The sequence below is a fragment of the Phyllostomus discolor genome, chromosome 1 (assembly GCF_004126475.2).
Source record: "Phyllostomus discolor isolate MPI-MPIP mPhyDis1 chromosome 1, mPhyDis1.pri.v3, whole genome shotgun sequence".
Lineage (NCBI taxonomy): Eukaryota > Metazoa > Chordata > Mammalia > Chiroptera > Phyllostomidae > Phyllostomus > Phyllostomus discolor.
The window spans coordinates 45,949,169-45,971,579 of record NC_040903.2 but is presented as its reverse complement, the minus strand read 5'-3'; the positions used below and the strand labels follow the sequence as shown (position 1 = coordinate 45,971,579).

The 22,411-nt window shown below is 38.4% G+C and overlaps 1 long non-coding RNA gene across 1 annotated transcript; it reads right to left on the bottom strand.

Moving 5' to 3' along the window:
* Positions 1–270: 270 nt before the first annotated feature.
* Positions 271–21,810, bottom strand: LOC118499745. Its single transcript, XR_004902276.1, has 2 exons — positions 21,758–21,810; positions 271–673 (listed from the first exon to the last, which is right to left on the bottom strand). It is a non-coding gene; the product is annotated as an uncharacterized LOC118499745 (long non-coding RNA).
* Between the last annotated feature and the right edge of the window lie 601 nt (positions 21,811–22,411).

The following is a 22,411-nucleotide window of genomic DNA, read 5'->3' as shown; positions in this document are numbered from 1 at the left end:
TTTCAGGGGAGAATGGGAAGGGTTTACAGGAACAAATATAAAGGACACATGGACAAAAACTAGTGGGGATGGAAATGGGATGGAGGTGGGGAGGGATGGGTGGGTGGGCTGGGATAGGAGTAAAGGACAGAAAACTATACTTGAACAACGATTAAAATAAAATTGGAAAAAAAAAAGGATCCTTATCTAGTCACATAACTTGGATTGAGGACTTCATCTTATGGGATGATCTAAACAAATCCTTTGCCCCCTTATTTCCTTTTCGTTGAAAGACTTGGATTACTTTTTTACAATAAAACATTTACAGAACTCTCAACTATTAAAACATTCTCTTTGCATGCTTACCAGACCAGATCAACCTCAGATAATGGTGTAATGGTGTCTGTAATGGTGTATATTAAAGGCTAATAATTAAACCTATTAAATGATTTTAGTCATTTTTTTTCCTTTTCTTAATGCATTTTTCAGGTAGTCTAAACTGGTCAGGAAGGCAGGGAACTGGGTCCTGAAATGTTGTGGGTTTCTTGAAGAAGCCACTCAGTTACTTTGAATATCAGATTCTTCATCTACTAAGCCAGAAATTCGTCATTATCATGATGCCTTTCTGCAGTTGTCCTGGTGTTGAATTTACACATGGAAGCACAGCAATGTTGGTCTCGTTTGAGGGAACTGCCTGAAAAAGAAAGTGTGATAGCTTTTAAAGTTCCACAGGCCAGTCAGCCGAGTTTTCTCAAAGTGTCATTATAACAAGGCCATGATAGGGTTTGCTTTTGTGTCATCTCTCTCCTTCAAAAAATGTAAACTCGAGGATTTCTGGAAAGAATTCCAATTTTTGATGCATGAGTTCTTGTCTTAAAATCATGACATCTTTGAGATACATGAGCTATTATAAAACCAAGTTTAAATATGCTGGTCTAAAAGATAGCCAAACATTACCAGGAAAGTTTTCAGTAATCTCTGTTCAGTCTAAACATGCTATTTTTTTAAACTACCCTAACAGGCCAGCTAGTCTTCCGTTTATTGTGGTGTCACATTGACACTTCTTCCCTTGGCTTCAGATATTTTGACAAGACTTAGGAAAAATAAAAGTAAAAAAGAATGAGAAAATAGTAAAAGCTTACAATCCATCTAGTTGAGGTTAGCTGAATGAATCTTCATATCAGATACACTTTAATAAGCAATCATTATTAGTATCTTGAATTTTGAACAGTTGTTAAAGTTACAATTAATGTGACTCCAAAGAGAATTTTCATCAGCCATTCACTGGTGCTTCTGAAATGTGTTTTCAGAGTAGATTCACATTAGCAGGAACTACATTGTTTGACTGTCATCTTTGAAGGAGAAAATGATCAACATTCCTCAAAGAGTAACCAATTTTGAAGAGCAATTCACTGAAAAGGGTGATGATGCTAAAAATATTTCATGGGAGACTTCAAATATTTCTGTTTGGCAATAACATCCTTACTTAGCTTCCTGAACTCAGGTTAACCTGATCCCACTATTGATACCTTATGTTTACCTTTTGTAGCCACCAAGTCTGCCAAACCTATCATTACCCACGTCTTCCTTCTACTATTGAAGCATGTGCACACATGGCAGTGAAAAATTGGGCAATCCTGCACTTGTGGGTTGGGAGGATTTCATTTCCCAGGCTGTGAAGAGTGTAGGTATTAAGGACAATCTCTAATGTTATCCACTATTCCCATGTTTTATGAAATAATTGTACCACTCAATTCTTAAGTTATGATTCACCAGTAAATGAGAGTCCTCTTTTAGCAACCCTTCTGGTGGCACTTACCCCTCTTCCACATTCTGGTGTTTAGGCCTTGGTCTAACATAAAAATGCAGACATGGGCTCATCTTCATGCAGCCCTAGTTTAGCTGTACAAAGCACAGACTGTATGATTAGACAAACCTGGCTTCCAAATGATTCTGACACACTTGTCAGTAAGTGTGACCTTTTAACATGTCATTGAATGATAAAGTATCCAGTTTCTTGAATGTAAATTTGGGGTAATTATCCTTCTACTTTGAAGGATAATTCAAGGTAGTCAACTACCTTAAAGGATTGACCAATATAACAAGTGCATGTAGAGTAATTACCACACAAAAGACATTCAATAAGTAGTACAATTATCGCCATTGTCATTTGTTGACAGGATTGCTCATAGCTGCTTATTTTAAAGACCTAAGTCAAACCAAATCCTAAACCAGCTTCCATTGTTTGAGAGTAGCAATCAGCCACATCAAATGTCCTACTTATTTAAAAGTATGAATTTTGTAATGTTCCAGGAAGTTGCTAAGGAAGACAGCCTGACATAGAAGACAACATCCTCTTCTCTTACTTGTTATTGTACCACCATGAGGTAACATTTCTCCTGGTGATTTAGAAAGTTTGTTCCACATATGAGAACACAAATGCTGTCATTTAGATGTGCCAACCATCCCACCCAGAATTTGGGCCTAGAAAGTATAATGACTATACCCTGACATCATGAGTGTAGCCTTAAAGATTAGCAATATAAGGCTACAATATTTTTAATTCCTTTTTAAAAAATTTCGATACTTTAGCATCCTAGGCATTTTCATATATGCTATCTTATTTCATCCTAACAACTCTTTAACACAGGTATTACTACCCCTCCTCATCAATGTCAGCTACTCACATAGTGAACTCTCAGAGGAAGGGGGTGGAAATGTCAGACAAGGGCATTTCTCCCAACTATGAGCCATTATCAGCCAGCACTCCTAGCAGCTGGGAGTTGGGTGCACTGGTCCAGAAAACAGGATAGGGATAGGCACCACCAGGACCTACTGTGTTCGCATTTTGCAGGTAGTAGTGGGAAAATGAGGGTAAGAACATTTAAGTGATTTTACCATGCTCACATATCTGGTATAGGAGAGCCTTCCTAAATCCAATGCCTGATTCCAAGTCAAGCTAAGCTCTCTTTCTACCACACCACAGGTGATTTATGGAAAGATACTAGAGGAGCGTTGTGAATTTATATAAATCTCTCATGGAGTGTTAGGTTAGAAACATGACTTCATTAAGGGCACTGCTCACTGTAAAAAGTAGTAGCTCCTTTAGATTTCTTTACATTTTATTTAATATAAAGAAAAAAATCCATGGGTATCTTATCCATGCTATTCATGATTGCATACAGCCTGATTTCAAGTCTTCTCAGAAATTTATCCCAACTGTGTCCTATCCTTTGCATCTGACCTTAAAGAATAGTAACATTTTCTTTTTATCTCCTTGCAACAGTGGTCAAGTTTAGGACTTAACCATACAAAACCTGATATTAAACAGGCTTATTCTTGTATGCCATATGTCCTATGGCTCCAGTTTAGATGACATCTACGATCAGCACTTGAGCGGTGACAACTATTAGGCATTACAATGGTGGAATGGCCACACTTCAATTCAATAAATGAAGGCTACTACTTTGCAGAGGCATAGGTGTGAAAGAAGACCCTTGTTCTCAAGACAGTTTCAAATTTAAGGCAAAATTGGAGACATTTTGAGATACAGAAAATACTAGGGACTTCCAGTCAAGATGGAGGCATAGGGAGACACACTTCACCTCTTCATGCAACCACAAAAAGAATTACAACTAAATCTCAAAACAAATAACACCCAGAAATGTCAGAAAACTAAATTGTATGGAAGTCCAAGAACCAAGGATTTGAAGAATCCACATTCATCCATACAGGTAGAAGGGGCAGAAATGCAGAGATGAAGCCAAGAGGCAAGGAGATGTGGTGTGAGGCAGCACAGAGAGGCAGCAGCAGCAGCAGAACAGGCATGGACAGTCCCACATGCAAATGTGATGGATAAAAATTGGGAGGGATACCCTGGCAGTGAGTGATCCCAGCCCCAGGCCAGACTGCAGAGCCAAGGGCTCCAGCGCCAAGAAGATAAATATCCATAACTTCTGGCTGTAAAAACCAGTGGAGGTTGGGGTAGCAGAGGAAACTGACAGATTTTCAGGAAGCTCCAGGTAAAGGGCCTGTGGGGTCTTAAAACATACACAAACTCACCCACTCTGGGATTCAACACCAGGGTAACAGCTGGAAGGACACCAATCACATATGGGGAGTGGGTAAAGTGACTAGAAATAGAGAAAGTGCTGGGCAAACCTCCAGAAGCCAGGCAATGGCATAGTGCCCTCTCTGAACCCTCTCTCCACACAGAGCCACAAAACAATGAAGTGAGTAGCCTTAGCCTGGCGATTACCTAAGGCTCCACCCCACACAGTTTATAAGTGCCTTTTCTACAATAGACCATGCTTCTAAGACAGGGAGTCAAAGCAGCTCTACCTAATACACAGAAACAAATACAGGGAGGCTTCCAAATTGAGGAGACAAAGAAATATGGCCCAAATGAAAGAACAGAACAAAACCTCAAAAAGAACTAAACAAAATGGAGATAGCCAACATATTAGATGCAGAATTCAAAACACTGGTGATCAGGTTGAATATGGTAACAACATAAAGGAAGAAATGAAGGTTACACTAAATGAACTAAAGAAAAATCTACAGAGAACCAACAGTGAAGGGAAGGAAGCCAGGATTCAAATCAATGACTTGGCACATAAGGAAGAAATCAACATTCAACCAGAACAGAAAGAAGAAACAAGAATTAAAAAAAAAAAAAAAAAAGGATTGTATAAGAAGACTCTGGGACATCTCAAAATGCACCAATGTCTGAATCATATGGATGCCAGAGGAGAAGAAGAACAGCAAGAAAATGAAAACTTATTTGATAAAATAATGAAAGAAAGCTTTCCTAATTTGGCAAAAGAAATAGACATACAAGTCTAAGAAACACAGAGATTCCAAAACAAGTTGGATCCAAAGAGGAACACACCAAGACATATCTTAATTAAAATACCAAAGGTTAAAGATAAAGAGAGAATCTTAAAAGCAGCAAGAGAAGAGTAGAGAGTTACCTACAAAGAAGTACCAATAAGACTATCAGCTGATTTCTCAAAAGAAACTTTGCAGGCAAGAAGGGACTGGCAAGAAGTGATGAAAAGCAAGGACCTACATACAATCTAGATTACTCTATCCAGCAAAGCTATCATTTAGAATGGAAGGACAGATAAAGTGCTTTCCAGATAAAGTAAAGCTAAAGGAGTTCATTATCACCAAGCCCTTATTAGATGAAATGTTAAAGGGACTTATTAAGAAAAAGAAGATGATCAAAAGTATGAACATTAAAAAGGCAACAAATTCACAACTATCAACAACTGAATCTTCAAAAAACAGCAACAACAGCAAGACAAACAAACAAAAACTAAGCAGACAACAAGAACCAGAACAGAATCATAATTGTGGAGATCATTTAGAGGGTTATCAGCTGTGAGGGGGCAGGGGAAGAATGGGGGAAATGGTTCAGGGATTAAAAAGCATAATTGGTAGATACAAAATAGACAGGGGGTGTTAAGAATACTATAGGAAAATGGAGAAGCCAAAGAACTTGTATGCATGACTCGTGGACATGAACTAATGGGGGATTTCTGTAGGGAAGGGGGATACTGGGCAGAGGGGGCAAAGGGGGAAAAATTGGGACAACTATAATAACATAATCAATAACATACATTTTAAAAATAGTGGGGCCAAGAAGAGAGACATTTATTCTGAGAGGACTGGGAAAGGCTTCCTACAAAAGAAAGCAATTACCTGGCTGGTGTAGCTCAGTGGATTGAGCGCGGGCTGGGAACCAAAGCGTCCCAGGTTCGATTCCCAGCCAGGGTACATTCCTGGGTTGCAGGCCATAACCCCCAGCAACCGCACATTGATGTTTCTCTCTCTCTCTCTATCTCCCTCCCTTCCCTCTCTAAAAAAATAAATAAATAAATAATTTTTAAAAAAGAAAGCAATTAAACTAGATTTTGAATATTGAAGAAAATTTCATCCAGTAATGTAATTTGAAGGAATCCATGAATAAGGAAGCAGGTTTAAGGGACATAATTTGAAGGACAAACATTTTCTTCCAAAAGTAAAGGTCAGAAATGGAATAAGGAACTGAAGCGAGTAATAAACCTCTAAACCCAGATGTCACAGCACTAAGTTCAGGAACACAATGAGGTTCAGATGTAGGACACAAGGATAACAAATCTTAATCCCAAACCAAAACCTAGAGTCACAAGTAAGAAAATGAGATATCAAGTCAATAAAGATATGTAAAACCAACTGGAACCTAGAGATACTATGGGAAGTTTGGCACAAAGTCTGTTATTGAAAAGAGGGCTGGCCAAGAACTTAGGCAAGGTCATGACAGGAGGCAGAAGTAAGTCATGAGGTTGTTTTTGTCTCAACTGGTCAAGGTCATCATGAGGCTTACGACCACAACATGAACAACACAGCTACTTTTAAGGTTGGTGCTTCATGAAGACTTTTCCTAAGAATCACCTTGGAGGCCTTACTCATGCGCAGACAAGCGTACTGATTAGAGAAGCAGAGGCTGGGTTCTGGGAACTGCAAAAGGAAAGAGTCATCCTTCTCAACATCTTAGTTCTAATACCAGATTAGCAATGGCCAAAACATCTCAGGTTCTTTTTTGCACTTTATTCTTTTTAAAAAAATTTTTTTTAACTGTTATATAGCATCTGTTATGTGTCAGTGGCCTAGGCATTATCATATTGGAAATAATGTACTTTCAACTACCTGAATGTCCTAATGTGAAGTAATGAAGAAAGGAGAAGAGGAGAAGCGTGAAGCAAGAAGATCCTTAGGGTCAACGTCAGAAGGCATTCCTTCCAGGGAGTGGAAGGGTCATGGTGACTAGATATAACATAGCTGAACAGTCAGGATTCAGGGCTTTCAAGGGGTGAAGCAAGAGGATTAGAGGGGAGCAGCAGGAAGTACCATTTCCAAGTGCCTCTTTGAACCAATAAATTGGCATGGTGCCAATTATTTTGTGTGATTGTTATCTCCATTAGTGTTCTTCGTGTTGCAAGTTGGTAAATTTCCAAAAGTCACTCAGAATAAATCATGCTTGGAGGGTATAAGCAATAATATTGTAATAACCATGTGTGATGCCAGGTAGGTACTTGAAATACTGGGAGGGGGTCACTGTATAAAGTATATCATTGTCTGTCCACTATGTTGTATGTCTGAAACTAAGACAAAATAGAGTAGAATGTAAAATAAATACATAAATAAATAAAATGGAAACATTTGCTATTTAAAAGAACAAATAAACTAAAATGAACAGCCTAGTAATATGCATTAAATAAGAAATGTCAAAAAGAAACTATTTTTTGCTACCTTTTTATTGTAGAACTTCAAAATATCTGGAACAATGGCTCATTCCTTCAGAAACCTACAGAAGGCAATATTATATATTCCATTTCAATTAGTTCTTTTTGTGATTTAATATTATGGATATACTTATGGCATTGTGTTAGAAAACACAATTGTGTTCACAAAGAAAGGAAGATTTTCACTTCTTTTTTAAAAAGTATAGATCATGCTTCCTTTTTCTGCATGCACTCAAATTGAAATTTAGCTCAGCTGGGAATTTTGGACCAATTTTGGGCCACTTAAAGGGTCTTCCCTGATCTTTCTTTTGTTTCAGATAATAATTAAGAATGCCCTTAAGAGGTTAAAAGTCATAATATTATGTTTTGTCTTCATATCATTGAATAACACATACAGCCTGATTTATGGATGAAGATAGAATGTTAAAAATATATTATTTGTTTCTGTTTTTATTGGGCTATTATCCATCATGGCTCAAGAAAACAATTGGCATACTCATCAACATCCTCAGCTTCCTCTCTCTACCCCAACAGACACTCCGCCACATCTTCCTTGCTTTCTTGTTTTCTTTGATACTTATAAGCATTTGACATACTATATTCTTCATATTTTCATTGGTTTACCACTTAACTCTCCACATTGTCCCCTCACACTAGAATGTATACTCAGCAAGGCTGAGTATTTTTATATATTTCATTCATGGCTGTATCCAGCACCTACGACAGTACCTGGAACATTATAAGCATTCAATACATGTTTGTTAAATAAATAGGGATTTATTTAACAGATATGTTAAATCCCCAATTACACGTATATTTAGTTCATACTAATTTAATTAACTCAAAGAGGCAGAATAGAATTATGGTTAAGAGCACGTGGCTTTAGAGGCAGAATGCCTGATTTGAAGCCCTCTGTTTAGTGGCTAATCCATAAAATTCAAATGAAAAGAGTACCTGCCTGACAGTATTGTTCTAAGGGCTAGTGTTTCATAACAGGTGTTATGAAAGTCTTGTCATTATTATTAAGGGTCCTGAATGCTATATATAACAGCATGACTGGAAACCTGTTTCACTGACATAATAAAGATGCTGCTTAAAACTTATAGGATAGTGGTTGAAAACAAACATTTGAAGTGATATAACACTGGGTTGAAGACTTATTTCCAAATATCACCACCAATGTGGACTGGAGACATATCTCATTATTTTCACACCTTCTTTCACAGTCTAAAATATAATGCTAGTTGTACTTACCTTAAAATATGGTTATGAAATAAGTTAATAAAAATTAATTTAACACTCACAGAGCCCTTGGGTAGAACTTAGCTCACAATTAGTACTAAATAATGGGGAACACTCATTCTTACCACAAATGAATAAAACAAAATTACCAGATGGAAACTGAAAACATTAGTCTAAGGAATTATCTAATAATATGTAGCTTCATTTACTATCTCCAGAAAAAAAAAGGAACTCATTTTGTGTACATTTTTAAAAAACCTTTAAGCTTTCTGTTTTTTACAGCTCTGTTCTGTCATCCTAGACTAAGGAAAAGCCAATTGCCCAAAACACTGACCACAACTGAAATTTAAGAATTCTTGATTGTATGGCCAGTTGTTCCTCAAAACAAGTTAAAGTACTCATTTCCCTTTTTTACAATTATGTAAACCTCACTCAGTATTCTGGTAAGAAAACACAATGTTCTTACACTCATACCATAGTAAACATGAGGATGCACATTTTTGAATTACTTAAGCAATGGTGGAAGTCAGAAAGACTAGATCTTCGTCAGAGTAGACCTGATACTTAGAAATCTTGCCTAATCTCTGTATCTTTTTTTTCATCAGCATCCGTCCATTGCTGTCTTGGAGTCAGCAGCCCTCCATGAACTGGAACCTCCCCTCTACATTTGTTTACCCCCTCCTCATCTGTGAGATGGGAAGTAATTGCACTTCCGATTTAGAGAGGAGCTTGGAAGAGTGAGATCAACATAAAGCCCTTAGGAAGCATGGGGCCACAGAGAAATATCATCACATGGTAGATATTGTTATGAAAGGTTGCCAGAGATCTACTTAATCTTCTGAAATGAATAACACACCAATTCTTTTAAAACTATAATGTAAATACATGTCACATTCCAAACTAAATCCTTAATCTTTTTTGGAAATTTTTGGGTGTAGTTTCCCATTTTCAGAAAGGATGATGGTAAATGTCATATCAGAAGAATGTTTTTTAAAAAATAAATGATCCTTGTGTCTTTTTGTAGTTTCAAAAAGTTTTGTCTAGCCGTAAAGTATTCTCATTTCTTTATGCAAGAAAATAGCATTTTAGGGAAACACTGACCTAGATTCTCAAATGGTATTATTTACTATGTGTAAGCAGCCACTTACCCCAGTTAAAGCACAAATAAGATGTCAAATTGTTCAGAATTAGAATCCCAGCCCCTCTGTCCACTGCCTGTGTGACTCTAGAAAGCTCTGTGAATCCCAGGGATTTTATCTATAAAATAAACTAACAACTAAGACTAGTATGAAAAGGAAATAACTAAGACCACATAAAAAGTCAGCATATTGCCTAGTCCAAAGCAGATTCTCAATACATATTTGAATTTTCACCCTCTTTGTAACTTTTGCTCTATTATAGTCTCAAAATTTAATAATCTAAACATCATTGTGCAAAATCACATCAGTATAACAATTTAGAGTTTGCAAATTGTTTGCATTTAGATCCTTGAAAACTGAGGTTCCAAGAACCTAGTTGCTTTTTACAAAGCTGCTGAGGAGCAGAGTTGAGGAGGTAGGCCCAGTCTCAAGGCTCAGGTCCAGCAGACTGCCAATGCTCTCCACTTCCTCCTTCAGAGCCATGCACACAGCCATACTGGAGTGATCTATGTTTTCTCTCTTTCTTTTTCTTTTATTTTTAATTGTTTATTGAGCTTATTGGGGTGACATTGGTTAATAAAATTATATAGATTTCAGGAGCACAATTCTATAATATATCAATTATCTAGATATTATATTGTGTGTTCACCACCCAAAGGGAAGTCTCCCTCCATCACCATTTATCCCCCCGTATCCCCTTCTACCTCCTTCCACACCCCTTTCCCTCTGGTACTCACCATACTGTTGTCTGCATTTGTAAGTCTTTTTGTTTGTTTGTTCATTTTTGCTTAATTCTTTCACCTTATTCACCCACTCCCTCAAACCCCACTCTTCTGACTGTTGTCAGTCTGTTCTCTGTCTATATGAATCTGTTTCTATTTTGTGTTAGTCTAATTTGTTCATTACATTCCACATACAAGTGAAATCATATGGTACTGATCTTTCTCTGACTGGCTTACTTCATACAAATAAATACCTAGGAATAAATTTAACCAAGGGTGTAAAAGACCTGTACTTGGAAAATTATAAGATGCTGAAGAAATAAGTTGAAGAAGACACACATAAGCAGAAGCATATACCATGTTCATGAATAGGAAGACTTAATATCATTAAAATGTCCATTTTACCCAAAGCAATCTTCTATCAAGATACCAACGGCATATTTCACAGAACCAGAACAGGTATTCCAAAAATTTATATGGAACCACAAAAGATCCTGAATAACCACAGCAATCTTGAGAAAGAAGAACAAAGTTGGAGAAATCATGATACCTGATATCAAACTATAATACAAGGCCATAGTAATCAAAACAGCATGTACTGGCATAAAAACAGACACATTGATCAATGGAACAGAATAGAGAGCCCAGAATACATGCAGGCCTTTACAGTTAATTAATATTTGATGATGGGGTGATGTATTCTTCATGGAGTAATTTTCATAAATAAGTGTCTTATAGCTGTAGATTATTATTTTGACTTACAAAATTTTGACAAAAATGCTTAAAACCAAGTTTTAAATTGCAGGAGGAAATCATGTGCTCTTTCTTGCCTTCTTCCTTACTTTCTCAGAGTGTGTCTTCCACACAATTCTGGGGACTCATCCACCTTTTGCAGCAGACACCTGGCCTATCCTGAGTGTTATAAAGCATCATGGGATATGGTTCTTTGTGGCTTCTATCAAAGTAACTAACTAAGTCTCTACTAAATGTAAGTATTTTGTTTACAGGGGAGTATTAATTGACTAGATTAGTACTGGGCACATAGTAGTGTTTAATCTAGATTATTTTAATGAATAAATTCTACTTCACATGAATAGGATTCCAACTGATTTCACATGGAATCCCAGATAACCATGATCTGGCTCTCAGTTTGAACTACAACTAAATTTAGAACAGGAGTTGTCCTCCCATGTTGTCTTCCCATCTGGACTGCAAAGGTCTAGGTCAAGAGCTGAGTCTTGCCTCTTGAGGAAAGAATACCTAGTATAGCATATATTGAATGCATAAGTAACTTCTCTTTGAGAAATTACTAAATTATTAATTCATTTTTGTAGACATAATTCCTTCTTAGAAGAATTCAAATAATTTAGTCCATATATGGTGCTATAGGTAACATTTTCTTTACAAACTCTATAGTGCTAGTGTTTTGATCTGTAATCCAGTAAGTAGAATATTAGTCTGAAGAGGGAAAAGTTGGATTAAAATAAAAGGAGGTAGAAGATTTTCAGGCTCTTTCACCCAGTCAGGGGGAGATTTCTCTACTGAAAGCCTACCTCTCAATAGCCTCATTACTAGAGTCTCTTCCCTGTTCCCCCAACTTCTTTATACTTGTATTTCATGAGACAATTAATGTTTGAAAAAGGGAAATTTTTATACAGGAATATATTCAAAGGAAACTCTGACCTGATATAATCCCTTAGCAAGAAAAAAAATAAGTAATTATTGTAAAACACTTTTTCCCAATCAGTCTGGGATAAATTTCTGCTTTGGCTTTCTGTAGTTCTTCTAATAACTGCCCTTCTCAGATGCCTTCTAAGTTGTTCATTTACCTCCTGTTACAATTATTATCTACATCTCAGAACTAGAGCATGAGAGCTCCCCTGAGGCACCTACTCATACAGCCAGAATGTTTTCAATTGGAATATCACAAAAGACTAACATGTTCAAACTTTTGTTCAACAACTTCACAGCTAGCCATTTCCTGTGAAAATTATTTCATTGTGCAGTATGACAACTAAAGACCATAACCATAATGCAAATAGTGTTTTTTTAATAATCTTTTTTCCAGTATATGTGAGCTCTGGAAGAGCAGGTTCTTTATGGGTGCACTCAGCACCTCGGTCTGTGACTAGCATATAGTAAGCTGCAGTAGCACATGGTGGGGAATCAATAACCATTTGCTGGACTGAATGCACTTGATTGTGGCTTTTGTAATAATCATAATATAATAAACATCATGCTATAATTAACAGTGCCAGGAAGTAGAAATCAGGGTCTTGATTACCACCAGCAAGGAACTTTAAATGAATGACTGCTGAACCTCTTTTTCCTTAGCTGAAAATTGAGAGAGTTGGGATAGATTACTTTTCAGGTCCCTTCCATTTGTAAAATAGTACCTCGTTCCACCTTCACTTAGGATACTTTAACACTCCTTACCCCAGGGTATGCCAACTTTCTTTCATCCTTGCTTGGAAAAGTGTTTCCAGTAGAAATGGTGTGGGGACAATAAAAGTGGCCCCAAAGTGGTCACTGAAAACTCCTTCCTGGAGTCTGCACATGGTAATTTCAGGATACAGGATACTCCAAGATATTTGGGATGGGGTGTCTTGTCCATAAGAAATAAATTCTTAATCTTTGAACACTTTCCCTCCAGACCCTTGGTCAATGTCAAAAGAACCACCTCTCCCAGTCAGTCCAATGAGGACAGATATCCTCTGCCATGAGGGCTCCCTGGATGGGTGAAACTAGGTGGCTGAAAACTCAGGGGAAAGCAGAGCCACCAGCTGAGGACAGTCAGGAGGAAGACAGAGTCTTTGGGGGCAGCATGTTCATCCAGTAAGGCAGGTGATACTCAGATACTGTACATGAGACCCTGGAAACACTTTTTACAAACAATTATAGGACCAAGGGGCTACAACTCTGCTATTGCAAAATACTCACATTTTACTGGATATTGTTTTTTTTTTCCTAAAGATTTTATTTATTTATTTTTAGAGAAAGGTGAAGAGAGAAAGAGAAGGAGAGAAACATCAATGCACAAGAGAAACACCGATTAGTTGCTTTTTACAAACCCCGAGCTGGGGACCTGGCCCACAACCAAGCCATGTGCCCTGACCAGGAATTGAACTAGCAACCTTTTGGTTCACAGGCTGGCTCAATCCACTGAGCCACACCAGTAGGGCAGGATATTATTTTATTTTAATGAAACTTCCTTCTGCTGTATTAATGGCCACTGCATTTTTACTTTAAGGAGTCAGTGTTCAGATCCTATTAGTCAAGGAGAGTTTTGGTTTCTTCTTAGTGGCAACTTGAATACAGTGATGTGATTTCACCCTCAAGTGCCAGGCACCTCTGTTCCCAAGTTTAGATGTTAATTACTATTTTTTACGTGAACTCTAGCCACTCTAAGACGGGAGGCCACGAGAGAGGAAAGGATAGATATTCAGTGAAAATGCCTCCTGCTCTTACCCTGCCCCGGGACCTCTCTCACTCCCAGGCCTCCTTTGTAGGGTTTTGGTCTTGGCTTTTCTGTGAAATAAACATTTTCTGGTTCTAGCTTGTGGAAAAATTGGGAGAGCTAGACACTGAAGTAAGCTAATATTATCCATAGTCTATTTGGCACAAAGAAATGCCTTCAAGAAATTATTTTCCATGTCATATTTGCATAAATTTGTTGTGGGCCTGCCACATCAATCGAAGGAAACCAGCGTGACCTTGAGTGTACAACATCCTGTTGCCCTTTGCAGCCAAGGTCAGACTGTACCCTCTCTTGCTTCATTTCTACTCTTCTTAGTGGTCTCTAGGCTGGCAGATCTGAAGTTGCACATGATTATGTTCAAAATTGTATGTGCTATGGGTGAACAGCCTAAATTGTGCAACATTTTATTTGGCTTGTATTTCAGTTTCTTGAGTCATAGTCATGACAAGTGGTCTCATCCCATGAAGCAGCATTTTCTGAATTAGTACATGTGAGAAAGATGTCATAGATAAAGGCCTAGCTGGTATGGCTCAGTGATTGAGTGTCAGCCTGTGAATCAAAAGATTGTTATTTCGATTCCCAGTTTGGGGTACATGCTTGTGTTGTGGGCTGGGTCCCCAATAGGGGGCACACAAGAGGTAACCACACATTTATGTTTCTCTCCCTCTCTTTCTCCCTCTCTTCCCCTCTCTAAAAAATAAATAAATAAAATCTTTTAAAAAAAGAAGTTGTAGATAAAGGTAAAAGCACAGTAGGTACTCAGAACCACTATGTGACTCCACAGCCTTATTCTATCATGCAGATTCCTCTTTGCTTCATTCAATGACATTTGTTCCTGTAAGTTTAATGTAAACTTCAGACCTTCAGAAATATATCTATCCCAAGACATGTGATGAACAGCACTTAGTGTTGAGCCTTCTCCTGCCCTAACTGTGAGAGTCTCCCACCAGGAAATAACAACAGCTGTCAGCTATTAATTCATGAGCAATTTGATGCCTCTTAAGTGCCAAGCAAGTTGGGAAGTGAGTTTCCTGCTGTTGACAGTCCAACACTTTAGAATTTCTTCAATAAAAAACTGTAAGTTTCTTCTTTACCTCAACAATGAAAAAAATTTTTTTCTTAAAACCAAACAGATTAAGTGTGTTGACAAGTGTTAGTGTGATGAGTCAGGTTTCTAAACAATCAAACAGCAGGTCTACCTCATGTTGCAATTTTTCAAGAAAGGTGAGATCATGATTCTCCACTTTTCCTAATCATGCCCTGTTGTTTTATGCTATCATGAAATGACTTAAACTAAAATGTTATTCCATTAATTGCCCAAAGATATTATACTTGAAAGAAATATATGTTTACACCCTCTGTGTAGATATCTTGCCTGGAAGCCTTAACCATTGAAACTATACCTCTGCCTTTTCCCCAAAAGTTTCTCTCCTATTTATTATGTACTTGCTGAGTTCAAAACACTATATTATGAAAGCTGTGAAAACATGTGTACAAATAGAAAGACATTTTTCAAAAAGATAATAAAATAGGAAATAATTATAGTAACTTTCTTTTCAAAACTCAGCTTTTCAACTATTTCTTCTAGAATTCCTTTTCAGATCTTCCTCCAAGTCTAACACTCTCCTACCCCATCCCTATGAAGAGTTGTAAATTATATACAACTCTTGGTCTGTCTTGATTACTTTTTTAACTCCCAGGGAAATTCCTTAAGGATAAGGGTCATGTGTACTCCTTTCTTTCATTCCCAGTGTCTAACCCAGAGCATGAGTAAGGCCTGGCACTGTCCTTACTAAGTGACCTCTCTGTATCCTCAGCCACAGTGTGAGCTCTTTGTTAGAAGGAACTGTCTTCTCTGTGCCTCTCAGAGTCCTGATCAGAAAATTAATGTTTGACATTTACAGAGTTAGTAAACCAAATATATGTGAAGCCTAAGAACTGTGTCCTTATTGAGGACAAGAGAGAACCAGTCTTTATCCCACATGGCCTCTGGCAAATAGCTGAAAAATTGTAAAGAAACTGTAAGGGGGGAACTAGCCCAGCAGTACAAAGTGGATTCTGCACCCTATTCCACTGCCTTGGTCACACATTTCTCTGACTATTGCAAAGTCACAGTTGTTGGCCTTTGGATCACCTAGTCAGTCACCCTCTTAAAGTTGTGTTCGTCCCCTTTCCTCCTACCATTTTCTTCTATTCCAAAACCCCTTTGCCCCTTTATCTTTTCTAAGGAATTCTAGGGGTTGCTTTGCTGTTGGCCTCATCACTAGCCATATAGTGATGGCTCCGAATCTCTTCCTGCTGAGCCACAGTGAGGGAAAGTGTGATTTCCCTCACACCATGAGTGAGGAAAAGCAGAGAGCAGAGCTGGAGCGAAGTGCTACCTTCAAGATAATCAAGTCTCTCACATCACTTGGGTTAACTCTGGTGGTCTGTCTCCCTCCCTTCATCATCTCAGCCTGTATGAACTCAATTCCAGAAGGGGAAAGGAATGAATTTTAAAAGTTTATCCTGTTGCTGATGAATTTTGTTTCAGACAAATTGATTCTGAGGGATCTAAATGCATGCAGCAGAGAAAGTTGTTCAGGCAGATTAAAGCATGGGCCTGAAACAACAGAGTGAGGTGGATAGTTCGGCTCTCCATGACTGCTTAGAGAGAGCAGAAGCAACCTCTTTGTCTGGACCACCAGAACTCCAGAGTTCCTTGTCCAAAGCCAGACAACTTGGGAAGTCTCCTGCAAAATTCTATGGTTAATAGCTGACTTTGTGCATGCATTAACCTTATACACACAGAATTCTGTGGCCCTCACCCTTGGCAGAACCTTCACAGGACTGTCTCCCCTACAGTCACCTCCCCTCTCACTATGATTTTCTTTATTCTCTCTATTTTAAAAAAATTGTGAGATGGGTCACACTTACAGAATAAGTGATAGAGAATGAATACCTATATTTTAAAATATTATAAAATTCACATATGTGTATTCACCACACAGGTCAGGAAATAATATATTACCAGAACCTTCTTCCCACTCTCAGTCCCTCTCTGCTTCTCTGGTAACCACTTTTGGGGTTTTTTGTTTTGCTTTGTTTTGTTTTTGCCTTTTTTTGGTAATCCTTCCCTTGCCATTCCTTTGTTCCTTTATACCCTCACCACTTCCGTGTGCATTTCTAAACTACACACTCATTTGGCCTGCTTCCTTACTTCATGTAGAAGGAATCATTATGTTTGCATATTTGGTATCTCAGTTCTTTTGTCCCACAATATGTTCGTGTGATTTATCCATGATATTCTGTGCAACTAGAGTTGGTTTGTTTTCTTTGCCATTAGTAGTTAAGAGGAGAGACTCTAGAGCCAGACAGCACAGATTTCAGTCCCAGCTCTATTCATATTCCAGTGTTTGGCATTGTGCAAATTATTTCATCTTTCTGTGCCTTTGTTTTAATTTACCTGGAATTGACTTGGGGTTACAGTGTGGGTGAGGTGTCCATCATAGTTGGACCTTCCTGGGAAACAGTCTCTGAGATGGTGGTTTGCATGCATGTGATTTATTGGCAAATGCTCTCAGAAACAATGCCCAGAAGGCAGTGGGGGAAGCAAGACTGGAATTTGAACCTGAACTTGAACCATGGAGCAGATGCAGCAGAGGACTCAGAAGATCCCTAAGGAACTGTGAAGCTGGGATGGCTTTTCTGTGATGTTTCATACTGATAGATTTGTACCACAATATCAACCAGTCTTTGGAGGCGGACTACTCTCAGGGAGGGGGCAAAGCCTTGAGCAATTCATCTTTCTTAGGCCTAGAGAAGTTACTGAGAAGGGATTCCACTGTGAGCTGTCAGCTCCAATATTCCTGGCAGTGGGGGAATTAGAGAGATATCCTGAAGGGGATATCTGGGCAGGCAACACAACACCCAATGAAAGGTCCACTTTAATTTTTCTGTACAGTAGTTAATGTCCTAGCACCTTTCTGTACTGATATGCAATTCTACCTCTTTTATATTAAGCGTTCATGTAGGAGCCTATTTCTGTTTCTGTGGTCAGTTATCTAATTATAATAGTCGATACCAATGCATTTATAGATAATTGACCAATGTAATGGGAAGAGATGATGAGCTATTAGATATCACAAGTTTCTAGGTCATTCTTGGCCCCTCGACAATTTCTGTTTTCTCTTTCTTATTCACCAAGGATACATAGCTTACTGCTCACCCTTTACGATTAAGTGAAATGTGATTTCACCTCAGGAGCTTTCATTAACCTAAAGTCCTTCTTTTTTTGTGATTCTTCAGAATATCAAGAGCTATCTCATCCGCTGTGTAGATTCAAGTCTTAACTCAAGTCCTATTGCTGTGTGATCTTAGACTAGCTATTTAATCTCTATATACTTCAGTTCCCTCATAATTTCCTCTAAGCCTTCGATGTAAAATGTATATTACCACTTGGCTTTTATAATATAGGTAATAAATTATTTTTATTTTCCATTCTAGATGTTGAGTTTCTTCAGTGCAGGGATCATGGACATTTATCTCTATATCCCTCTCTCCTTGCACATAGCTTTACCATATGGATGTGACAGAAATTCAAGACAGCATAGTGGTATGGCTCATAATCTGGACTCCAAGTAGCACATTGATTTACCAGAAATAATAATCAGAGACATTTATACACAAGTGTCTTGCTTCTGGCACTAAAGCATCAACTCTGGAGTTTAGTTTAAAATCATAATACTCTCAATCCTTTTCTTAACTCAAAACGCCACATTTCACCAACTCTTTTTCCCCCTTATAAGGGACTCCCACTCACTACCATCACTGCTGTACCCAGAACCTCATGCTTCCCTATAGACTGGGGGAAACTATTAAACTGAAGAATATGGAGAACAAGGAGGAGAAGAAAAGGGAGGAAAAGAAAATACAATATAGCAATATGTTTATATACCCTTCTCCATGAAACAATTTGTTAAGATGTTAAACAGGGTATCATTTTAATATTCTAATATTTTATCTTTGGACTGGTTTCTAAATATCCAAGTGACCCCAAGGAGAAAAATATGAATAAGTGCCAGAAGTAGGATTAACTATCTAGAAGGTGCACCACATAGGAAAATGAATGAGTACGCCAAAGCCCAACATTCGCCTTTACCCTGAAAGCTCAGGAAATGTTTTGACACTTTAGAAATATCTACCTGATTCCTGCTTTCAGGTATTGTGCATTAAAAATATTGAGGTCCACTTTTTAAGATATTTCTGGATTTCTTTTTTGCTTTTGAATTTTTCTTTGAACAAACAGAAAGCTCAAACTCTGACTTGTTTCAAAAATGGTTGTATATAAACTATACTGTCTATGGTAGTCACAAAATAAACATTTGACGAATGACTCCACAGTGTGGTTTTAATCACCAAAGATACCAAATGGCAGGGTCATTCTAGATTTAACTCAACAAAAGAACTTGTGAGGAAATGGGACCTTCACCTGCTGTCCACTGCCCTTGTTTATGTTGGATGTTCAGAGAGTCATGGTATTGTCATCGGCCCTCTTCTACTCTGCACACATGTACTGAAGATGCTTTTATCATTTATTATGACTTTATCTTGTCAAGTGATAATAATAATGAGCTCACGAGAAAATAAATTTATAAGAGTAAAGATAGAACAGAGTTTCTTGTTATTTACAGAAATTCCTTTGGGAAAGTGGACGTGAAATTAAGCTGGCAGAGGTGCATTCCAGAGCCTTACTCCTTGCCTCAGCTGTGGAAGGAGGACACGGAGGACAAGCTCACTGGGCTATCCCCAAGGCAGCTCATGGGGCTCAAAAAAGAGGAGAGTGGAAGAAACTCAAGGGGCATGGAGCTGTTTGGTTCTATTCATAAAGACCAAAATGTCCTCTCTTTGTTATAAGGTTTATGTTGTGAGCTGGATAAATTAAAAGCTTTGTCTTTCCCAGAACAATCTTTGTGTTCCTTCAAAATATCATTACACTGAGTTAACGCCACACCTCAGGGAAACAGAAATGTGTTTCCGCCTTTGGGGCCTAACCTGCTGGGCAGCTGTTGTTTCGGTGATCTATGACACTGCTCAGAACCTCAGGAATGTTAGTAGGTCAGTGGGGCATTAGGAAAGTAGGCTGTACTGGCTGCAAGAACAGGCCTGTGGAGTTGGCTATTGTTTTCCTCCAGGCACAAGTGAAAGAGTGCATTGTTAGCCCTGATGTAGGCAGCTTTACTGAACTCATATTTTATTTCACAGAACACGTATAAACAATCAGAAGAAAAATTCCATAACCCTCCACCACCACATCTACCGACATGCCTAGATCTGAATGCACATGCCTTTTCTTCTGTTACAATGAATCAACTGCCCCGGCCCTATCAAGGTCAATCCCTCTAGCTTTGTATGAGAGCCCTTTCACCTTCAGCTACTCAAGGTCATCACTCCAGTGACCAGCCTTCCCAGTTCTGTTTCACCAACTTTTCTTTCCTCTCTTGAGCTCTACTATCCAATTCAGCAACCACCAACACATGTGTCTGTTTAAATTAACCACAATCCAATCAAATTTAAAATGCAATTCCCCAATCACACTGGCCATACTTCCAGTGCTCAATAGCCACAGGTGACTAGTAGTCACAGTATCAGATAGCACAGATGTGAATAATAGAACATTTCTACCCATTGAGAGTTCTATTGGACCTCGCTGTTCTGGAAGATTATTCCCATCTACTTCTAACATTCTGTAATCTTGTATCTTAAAAAATGTAATTAAAGAACTTCCTGGCCTCCCTTTCTCCTCTGGGTACTACTCCACTCCTCTATTACCACTTAGGGCACGACTCTTCAAAAGAGAATCTGCCCTGGTGGTCTTGCTTCTCTTTTGAACTCACCGAATTAAGGCTTCCATCCTCACTGTTCCCTATACAATTTTTTGTGAAAGTCACCAAAGACATGTTGCTAATTTCAATTGTCTGTATCAGTCTTAATCATCCAGAAACCATGAACACAGCTGATCTGGAGGAATATTTCTCCACTTAAATTCCAGGATAGCCCTCTGTCTTTATCCCCTTTCTTCTTGTCTGCTACCCTTCTCAATCTCCATGCATAGATCCACTTCATTGACTTAGGACTCCATCTGATTTCTCCTTTCTCCCTGCATCCACTCCCTTAATAATCTCAAGCAATCTCATTGTTTTGAGTATCTTCTTTATATCGATAAATCAAAACTGTACATCTCTAGTCCAAGCCTCTTTCTAAACTCCATCCTCCCTATCTAACTGTTTCTTGCAGTCACTATACACATGCCTAAAAAGCATCTCAGTGTGGAATGCCAAAAATCATTCTCCTGTTTTCCCTCTTAAACACAGCATGGCTTCTCACTAAGCTTTCCCATTTCAGTAAATGGGAAGTCCATTCCCAAATAGTTTATCCTTCAGATGACTCAAGCAAAGTCTTGATTTTAGTAATGACTCTTCCCTTTCTCCTACTCCCCCATCCCATTCATCAGCAGCTCCTGTCTACTCTCTATTTTATGTACGTATATCTAACATGCAGCCACTTCCCAGTTCCCCTTCTGCTACCACTAAAGTCCAGGCCACCATCACCCTTCGTCTAAAGAATTTCTACAGCTTTCTAATAGATTGATCTACCTACTTTTTCTCTTGCACCCCTACATTCTATATTTGATTGGAACATATTCCTTCTGAGTGAATGAAAAGAAGAAAGGCTCTTGTTAAGACAAGTCTTGTCATGTTATTGCCCAGGTCACTATCTCCAGGGGCTTCACACCGCACTAAGATGGAAGTTACTGATAAGTCTTCTCAGAGACTCCCCAGTCCCTCCACGGTCTCCTCTCTCTGACCTCATCTTCTGCCGCTTTCTCCCTTTGGCCTGCGTGTCCTATTGCAGTGTTCTTGGGCTGACCTTCCTACAGCTCCTCATACTTTCTCTGCACCCCCATCAGGGTCTTCCTGCTTTGCATCCCCTTCCTTGCTTCCTTCTGTTCTCTGCACAAACACCTCTCTTCAAGGGAGTCTCCTGACTACACTACAAAAAAAAAATAATAATTGAACAACAATAAAAAAATGAAAAAAAAACAAAAAACAGAAATCTCCTAGCACTCTCTAGTCCTCTTACCTCCCCAGGGTATTTGAATTACCAAGTTGCTCAGTCTGCCAACACTTTTTTTTTTCCAAAATAAACCATGAAACCATCAAGAATAAATAAACATTTTACAAGGAAACAACAAACAGAGCTTCAAAGAAATATCATACTTTCTAACTTTGTCCTCTTCTTATCACCCACAGATCAGCCTGGTCTATTATTACTTACCCAAACATTGTTTTTTCTCTAGTGCTCACACTCGGACTCCTGGGCTTTTATTTCTCTGTGATGCTTGTCTGGGGTGGCTTCTGAACCCCTCACTTCTCTCAAATGTAAACTTAACCCATTATAAATAGGCATAGTATCTGTCTGCTTCACTTTGTCTTCTAGTGTATGTATGCCTGGGCATTTTATATAAAACACATATCCCTGGCTGGCGTGGCTCAGGGGATTGAGCGCGGGCTGGGAACCAAA